Source organism: Micropterus salmoides, unplaced genomic scaffold, assembly GCF_014851395.1.
Source record: "Micropterus salmoides isolate LMB-PRFRI ecotype aquatic unplaced genomic scaffold, ASM1485139v1 Ms_hic_scaffold_2, whole genome shotgun sequence".
Lineage (NCBI taxonomy): Eukaryota > Metazoa > Chordata > Actinopteri > Centrarchiformes > Centrarchidae > Micropterus > Micropterus salmoides.
This window is the reverse complement of record NW_024041150.1, coordinates 3600297-3609289: the sequence shown is the minus strand read 5'-3', so window position 1 is coordinate 3609289 and position 8993 is coordinate 3600297.

Below are 8993 nucleotides of genomic sequence, written 5' to 3'. Positions count from 1 at the left end.
TGTATTTTGTGTTTCCTTTCCCATATATAAAAACATTTCTACCATAAATTGGTGCAGAAACTTTCACCAGAATGCAGGAAATTAAGTGTTTAAAAGACCAAAATTTCCTGGGGAGGTCCACCCAGGCACCCCGCTCATATATGTCTCTTTACATTAATACTTATTACTGTACTTAGGCTTATAAAAATAACAAACCAAAAACAATAACAAACATAAACAGTAAGAAACATAGCCTGCATTTGTGCATTGAAACCTCACTTCAGGATGTACAAGTGATTGACAACCTCATTAAATTTAGTAGGGCAGCACTTTCAGTCGCATCACTGTGATCCTGCTAAGAGATTATGGGAGCCCACAGAGAGCACTGTAAGACTGCCCACTGTGTTACACACACACACACACACACACACACACACACACATTTGTTTTTTTTGTGTTTCACATGTAAGTGAACTGTGCAGAGCTGTGGGCTTGTGAAGAATGATTGATCACTCAAAAGAAGATTTTGTTATTACTGTCTATACATATATTAGTCTATGTGTATGTGAGAGAGAGAGAGAGGGAAATTCACTGACTTTTCTACACAGACTTTGTCCCTGAGATAATGAAGCAATCCACATCTTTATGTTCAGGGTATAAACATGGCAGGTGAATCCGGCAGCCTATTTTGTTGGCCGAGGGGAAAAAAAATCAATGAAGTAAATGAAGGCTGCGTGTTTGACAAAGATTAATGAAAGTACCGATAATAGATTAAATTTTTTGACTAGGTAGAAAACACTGCATTATTAGTGCTTCAGTTAATTCTCGAGTTGTTGGACAAACCCAATAAATGCTCGCTCTAAGTAGTCCAGCTTCCACAACAGGCGCTGAGCACATCATACTGTGCAAAAATATTGGGACTTTCTTGCGAGCAAACCAAATGGTGGATAAGGAACACCAAAGAACAAGAAGCAAGATACTCACACTCAGTATATCTCACACTACTGATTGATAACATCAAACTTCTGACCGCAGTAAAATGTTTAAGAGAAGGGTGTTTACTTAAAGTTGATTTCTTATAACATGTTTTGATAAATTTTAGTCAGGTTTCTGTTTACTCATAGCACTGAAAATGACCTCATTAAAGTAACATCAGCTGATGGTGGAGATTTTAATTCTTATTGATTTCAGCGCAGCATTTGGCACAGTTTATTACATTTTATGCTCCTGGATGGCATGGATCGTGCAAACTGTTACATGGAAGTTGTGTGTTTTTGAGATGTTTTTTCCCCCAATACAACATTTATGATTTCATCTTCTGAGGAACTGCAGGATGGAGAACAGATTTCCCCACGGAGGCAATAAAAGTATATCTCATCTTATATATCTAGACTGGTTTAACTTTTTCAGTAGTGACCAATCATGCTGCTTGTTCTTGTGTCCCCTCTGACCTGTGGTGTTCCCCAGTTCATGCTGCCACTGGGACATCATACATAATCAATTTTTAGTTCCATTGTTAGGAGGATGACATGCAAATTTAATCAGTTATCTTGTGTGATTATTTACCCCTAAGGTTGCACGGTCTTGACGAAACAGTGACCCCGGTTATGGGAAGCGGACATGCAAACAAAGAGGCCCATAGGCACTGGCATCGGTCGCTAGTGAGTCTCTTAGGGCGTCGGGGAGTGAGGTTTACTCACTGCACAGCCATCTGGCTTCTGTTATACTTGTATGGAAGAAATAAAGTGCTGCATGTCCCAAAACGTTCTCCAGCTAAATAAAAACATAAAAAGTATAATATTTGACCACCCCTCATTTAAAAATCAAGTTTTAAAAAAGGCAATTGAGGAGCATCTTTCTCATTAAAGACTAATAATAATAATAATATATTATATATTACTCAATTGCCTTTCGTCAAGACCGTGCATGTAAGACACTATAATTTTGGGTTACAAAATGTTTCTTCGTAATTATGTCAAATGTTTTTTCCTTAGATTTTTGTATTTCACTTGTCTTTCTAGGTTAGCTAGTTTGTGAGTTGGTAATAGATGAATAAATAAGAAAATGGGATTTACAACTTGATTATGCTTTTTACCAGAGTTCCTTGTATCTCGCTCATACCAGGTGTCCAAGTTGGCCGAGCTTCAACAATCTGTCCGAGGTCTAACTCATGTGATTCATTTCCTGCCTACAGAACCGCACTGCTTCTTCTGAGAAATGTTAGTTAACTAAAACTCCATGTGACATCGTCTGATGTCAAGGGTCTGAACAGGAGAGGTGGGGGCTGAATGCAACAAGCTCGAGTGAAAACAAATTCCACGTGAGTAAAATCAACGTTACGATTTTTACATGAGCAAGTTTGATGTGTCGTTTGTTTGTGTGTGTTGTATGACAATTGAGTCATCATTCCCTCTGACATGTGAGTGAATGAGTGCGCCACCAGAAGTCAGCAGACCTAAGCCCTCGTGTCCTGCAGAGAGTAGATCTGGCAGCGCCGTCATGATCCTGGCTGTGTTTTCTTGGCATGCTTTAGAGGAGCCTGCAGGCTTTCATTCCAACCGAGCGCTGCACTGATTAACACACCTTCAGTTCTGCTGCTGTAGTACTGGATAGGAAACAGTTGCCCAGGCCACTGAACACCTCAGAGAGAGCCGCATAAAAGTGAACAGAACATTGTGAGTGATCGTATCCTCCTGTGAAACATCTTTATTCTGGCAGGAGCAGGATGATGATGATGATGATGAAAATGGTGTAATCCATGAAAGTATTGTACAAAATATAATTTCAGCAGTTATGGGAAATGTCACAATCAGGCCTCAAAGGAGGATCTGTGTATTTTTGGCCATTCTTACTGAACAAGACCCCTGGATTAACTATTGATTCAATGAGATCTATATACAGGACAATTTATTGGCTAACCAAACCTGCTGCCAGTTCATCAGTTATTTTTGGCCTTGCAAAACAAAACAAACATTGTCCCGCAGGATGATCCATGTTTTGCCTTCCTGCCTCTGCCTCCATTCTTCCTCTCTACTTTTGATTTTGCCTCGTGACCATTGCCGTTTTTGCTGAAACGTCTTCTTGGCCCAATCTAGAAGACTCTTGAAGAATTCTCTTTATCTTGGACCTAATATTACCTATTGAATATCTTTTGCTGTTTGAAACTGCCATCTGTGCTGTTTTGGTGATAGCAGAGGTCCACTGATATTCATTTTTTCCTGCTTCAGTGAAAAGCAGAGGCAGTTCTGTAATAAAACGAGGATGGTTTAAAAGGAACTTCCACTGCTGACTTCAGGTTTTGATTTGGTAAATCGTGACATAAATCTTTTCCTCTGCCTCATCCCTGTAGAGTTGTGGAATAATACCGTTAAATCTTTTCATTACATACATCTGCTCAGTTCACAAAGTAAAGTGTGACCCGGGTGAAGTTGAAATGGAAATTTCATATTCAATTGCCTATTTCACCGTGCTCTTCAAGTTAAGCTGTTTCTGAAAATGTCTGCACTTTTTCTATATTCTATATTATACATGTGTTTCTGTTATTGTGTCCATCCCCTGTGTGCCACCAAAGGCTGGTCTTTAATTCTTGGTGGTGTCTCAGCTGTGTTTCTGTTATTTTGGTAGTTTTACATGAATATCCTGATCAGGACCCTGTGGTCTGAACCCCCCCCCCAACGATCTCCTGACTGTTACAGAGATGGTGGTTGTCTGTTCCTCCCACCGCAGAAACCCTCAGCTGGTCATCCTGTTTCTCTCTGTTTGACTTGCTGTTTGGTTTTGTTTGTTCTTCCCACTTACAGGGCAACACAGATGGTTTCCATATAACTCACACTGATTGGAAGCAAACCTCTCATGAGCCAGATGACCCAGTGGAAGCAACAAGAATTGTGTGTGTATTGAGTTGCAGTTTTTCAAAATGAATTTCCAGTCATCCTGAGACACAACATCCCTTTTTCTAAAGCCCAATAAGACTTGGTATTTTTATATAACATTTTCTGTTACAAGTATTACATCACATAATGTGAAGAGTATACACATATTAGGGACAGTTATCATCAAGTTATTTACAGGGAATTGGTTCATCATTTGCATGCCTGCACTGAAAACATGAATTGTGTCTGCAGAAACCTGCACTGTGCCTAAAACACACACAGAGTTTGTGATGAAGACCAAAGTGAAGTTCAATATCCGGCGTGTTAAAATGTCATTTAACATCGACAGGACATTTGTCCCAAGACTGAAGATAAGCCTCACCCTCACAAAACAAAATTCAAATTTATATGTAAATCTACTTCCTCAATTGAAACGAAAGTGATTCCTTCCTGAACTCTTTGAAGTTTAATGACATTTCTCACATGTTATAGAACACAATATTATGACATTTAACTTTTTATCCTAAACTGGACTGTCTAGACAAGCTTAGGGTTTCAGCAGACATATTTTTTTAATTGTATCTCATTAAATGGGGTTACAGTGAGAATAACTTTGTTATAGTTGTCAGTGTGAAAGTAATGTTTACTGCTGCATACTGTTCAGTGCTGTGGATGTAATTATCTCATTATTCAATTAGTCTTTCTGGGAACAGAGTCCTGGGAAGGGCCCACTCACTCTTCTAATGTATGATTATTGATGTATTAATTGGTGTTTTCCCTCACATTTCCCTGCAAGTCTCATATCCTGCAAATAAATCAGGGAGTGAAATTTCCCTGCTGATCCGATCTCACAGTTCAGTCTCGATGACACGGCAGATAGAGACATAGAAAGAAGTGAACGTTAATCCTGTTTATGCAGGTTAAGATTACACCAAAGTTTCTGATCAAAACAAAGCCAAGAAAGAAAGAAAAAAACCCACATGAAGGTGAAAATGATGAACGTAAAATCAAAAGACAATAGAACAAATTATGTTGAAAAAATTAAAGACTGGTTGTATCAGCACGTAGGTTTATCCTGCATGAGTAGAGCATATAACAGATGTTGTGGGTCATAAGGTCACTTTTGTAAAACAGTTATTTTTTTCTGAATATACATAAAGCCATGACCAGATGTGAAGCTGTACTGACTGTCCTCACTCGTCGTCATTGTTCTTTACTATATTTACCTTGTTTGCCTGCTTGTGGCATCAACTCATATTGGCTGGCAGGAGGTAATTACACTGTACTGTACTGTATTATCACGGTGACTGCTAAAGGAGTAGAAGGAAATCAGGGGTTTGGGTCCAAATGCAGACAACAGAGGCAGAGCAGGTTCAGTGCAGTGGTTTTAATGACAAAACCCACAACACAACAGGGGAAAAACTTACAGGCTGGTGAACTGGCAGACATAGATATGAAAAAACTGGGAAAGCTGTCCAACAAGCAAACACATCCAGTTGGGAGTAGCCAATAATCAGAAGTCCAGCAACAGGCAGTCCAAAAAACAATAGAAAAACACAATCCAAGAAAACAAGGGGGAAACAAGGACTAGAGATCTTGAACACAAAACAAAATGACAAACAAGCCACGACACAGAGGGACAGCAAGACTAAATATAGAAGTGAGGACAGGGTAATGAGACACAGGTGAATTCAATCAGGGAGGAGCAAACAATCACACACAAGGGGAAGTGACAAACCAAGACAGATAGATACAAACAATTCAAGGTAAATACCTTGAAATCTCCATTCTACTTTGGCAGGCCAACATCAGTCTTTCTGGTGATTTCAATTTGTTTATTTATGTAAGCTAAGCCACTTTTTATGAGCATGTGTATGTGTCTGAAGGAGAGATATAAAAAATCAACCATACTAAACTGTGGTTTTTATATAAGCAACAAAGGGAAGACAGGACGAGGTATCAAATAAAGGAGTGTAAAATATGGACAACCAAAAGCCGATGACCTGACGTCAACCTGCTGTAAATCTAATAGTATGGAAAAATACAATTGTTAACTGAAACTATTTGATTTAGCAGAGTTGATTTGGAGGTGGTTAAATGTCAAAAACTCAACAGTTGGACATTAGCATGAAGCGCTTCTGTCATTCCTCACGTTTTTCTCACCTCTAAACTGCCAAGTATGGACAAATGCAAAATAACTGAACAAATAAATCTGATAACTGCTGCAACAGTTCTTCATACACATCCATACTCACTAAATAAAATTAGCTGCATATCACTACTATGTGCCTCAGATAAATAACCACGGTTTTCTTTTTTTTTTTTTTTTTAAATCTAATGTTCCTCAAGCAACCTGAGGAGAAAACAGCTGAGGAGTATTTTCTCCAATAAAGAGCTCAGCCCCACAGTGACATGAAATGAAAGTACGTATGCTATACATACTTACAGTACTTACAGCAAAGCGTCTGTACTTACAGTGCAGACGCTTTGCTGCTTGCTCTTGCCTCTCCTTGCATTCTTTTGCTTAAACTCTCTTTTTTTCCTGCTAGAAATCAGCAGCTCTTGGATACTTTAAATCACTGGACTGTCAGATAAAGTAGGCTCTTGCCATACTTTAAAACCTTTTATGATCTAAGTGCTACGCGAGTGCGGCCTATCAATAGCACAATCCTGTACTACAGTGACTGGAGCTATAGCTAATGCTAATTAGCAACAAGATGCCAGCCTTCTCCACGGACGACTTTTACAAACTTCTACAGAAAATTACTGTGCTGGAAACCAAGATCCACAGGTAGAAGTGAATGTGGAAGTGAACGGATTATGTGAGAGTGACACCACTTTACCATGGACCCAAAACATTGGACAAGAGCATGCTAACACACGCCTAATTAGCACCAACAAGACTACCAAGAAGCAGGAGGCCTGTGTACTGGGTAATAAATCTAAAAGTGCGAGTCCTCCCTGGAATGCTCTTGGTGCAAAGCCTAAGAGTAAATCATTTCCTGGGAAATGGGAGGACGAGTAAACAGGCAGAACCCAGCGCCCTGAGATTTGTGATGCGACTGGCTGGCCTGCATTATCATCCAGGCAGAGCACCTCTTCCACCCTGTTCTTGGTAGGACACAGCCATGGACCCTGGATCTCCGTCTGATGACCTGGATAACCTCCCGTCCTCACACAGAAGGGTAAGGACTGAGTGTAAATCAGAAAGTAAAGGCTGCAGGGAAAGCAAATGACTGGGCCTCAAACTCTGATTGTGGGTGACGCTGCTGTAAACGATGTAAGAAGCATGCAGTAAGAACACCAAAATACTCTGCTTTCCGAAGGATACGGTGTCTGACTTGGCAGAAAGAATCCTGCATATCGTGGCTGAACATCCTACTGTGAAAAACATCATACTGCACATCGGGACCAATGATGTTGTGAAGCAACAGTCTGAAGTGTTGAAAGAAGACTTTAATAATCTGTTGAACACGGTCAGCTCTTTGAATGCTGAGGTGTTTATCAGTGGCCCTATACCCCCAATCCAAAGAGGAGCTGAGAGATTCAGCAGATTGACGGCATTGAACACCTAGCTCTCAACGGCATGTACTGTCCATTCAGTGCATTTCATCGAAAACTTTTACTTTCTGTCGGACCGCAGACATCTTTTTAAGGCAGATGGACTTCGCCTAACAAGTCAGGAGTAAAATTGTTTAGCTCCAACCTGTTTTACTTTCTGCGTCACTCATCTGTTCCCTCAGATAACAGTGCAGCTGTCCTTATCGAGTCTACCACTCCCAACTTCAGTTTTAGAGTGAAGCTAGAGGCATATAGAGAGGAGGTGGAGTTGCCATTTTGTTTCATGACTCCCTCCAATGCAAAAGATGTCTGTGGGAATTTTGCTTCTTTTGAATATGTGGCTCTTCAGCTGAATTCCTCTTCTCGAGCTATTGTCTAAATATCTACAGGCCCCCTAAATATGTGCAAACTTTTTTGATGACTTTGGTGAGCCGCTGTCTATAATCTGTATTGACTTTGACTGTGTGGTTATGTTGGGATTTTAACATCCATGTTGACAACCCCCAGGAAAGAGGGACTAAAGAACTAGTGTTCTTGATAATTATGGACCCAATATGTGAAGAGCTCACACACAATAGGGCACACTTTGGACTTGTCATCTCCAAGGGTCTGAACATTCCAAGGTTGTGGGACTGATGTTGCTCTCTCTGATCATTCCTGTGTTTTCTTTGAGAGTGCTATCTGCATGCACACAAATGTTAAAACGAGGTGATCATAAACGGCATATCACTGAAAACACTAGTGAAAATTTATTGAGGCTTTCTCCTCAACCGGCCCTCTTACGGGTCTCAGTCAATGAGCTTAGTAATTTTCAGTTCTAAAATTACAAATGTTATTGATGCCATTGCACCAGCCAAGGTGAAGGTGGTCTCTGGTAAGAGAAGATCTCCGTGGAGAAATGCCACGCTGGTTAGAACTCAAAAAAGAGAGCGTCGAAAAGCTGAACGCAGGTGGCGGAAAACAAATCTCCAGGTTCATATGACATCTATAAAGAGAGACTTCGCATTTAGAATTTAGAGCTGAGAATGCAAGGCGGTCCTTCTTCTCTGACATCGTCACCAAAAACACTAATAATGCACGTGTCCTGTTTGCTACTGTCGACAGGCTAACCAACCCTCCTGTGTCTGTAGCCTCTGAACTTCTATCCACCAGGGCCTGCAATAATTTGCTTCTTCTTCACAGACAGATTCAAACAATAGACAAGCAATCAGTGCCTCCATGTCAGTAACAGGATAGTCTTGTCCCTGTGTCCACTTAAGAACAATTCATATAGCATGAGACAATTTGATTCTATAAAATATCCGGAGGACATAATACAACATGAAATCCTCCATGCTGCCTTGATATTCTGCCAACAGTTTTTTTCAAAAATGTGTCTAAATGCATGGCCTCAGATTTACTACAAATTGTCAACATGTCTCTCCTCTCAGGTTTTTTCCCACAGGCCCTGAAAACTGCAGTCATTAAGCCGCTCTTAAAAACGAGCAATCTAGACAGTTCACAAATGAGCAATTATAGGCCCATATAAAATCTCCCATTTTAAGTAAAATCATTGAAAAGGCTGTTTTTTCAACAGCTTAG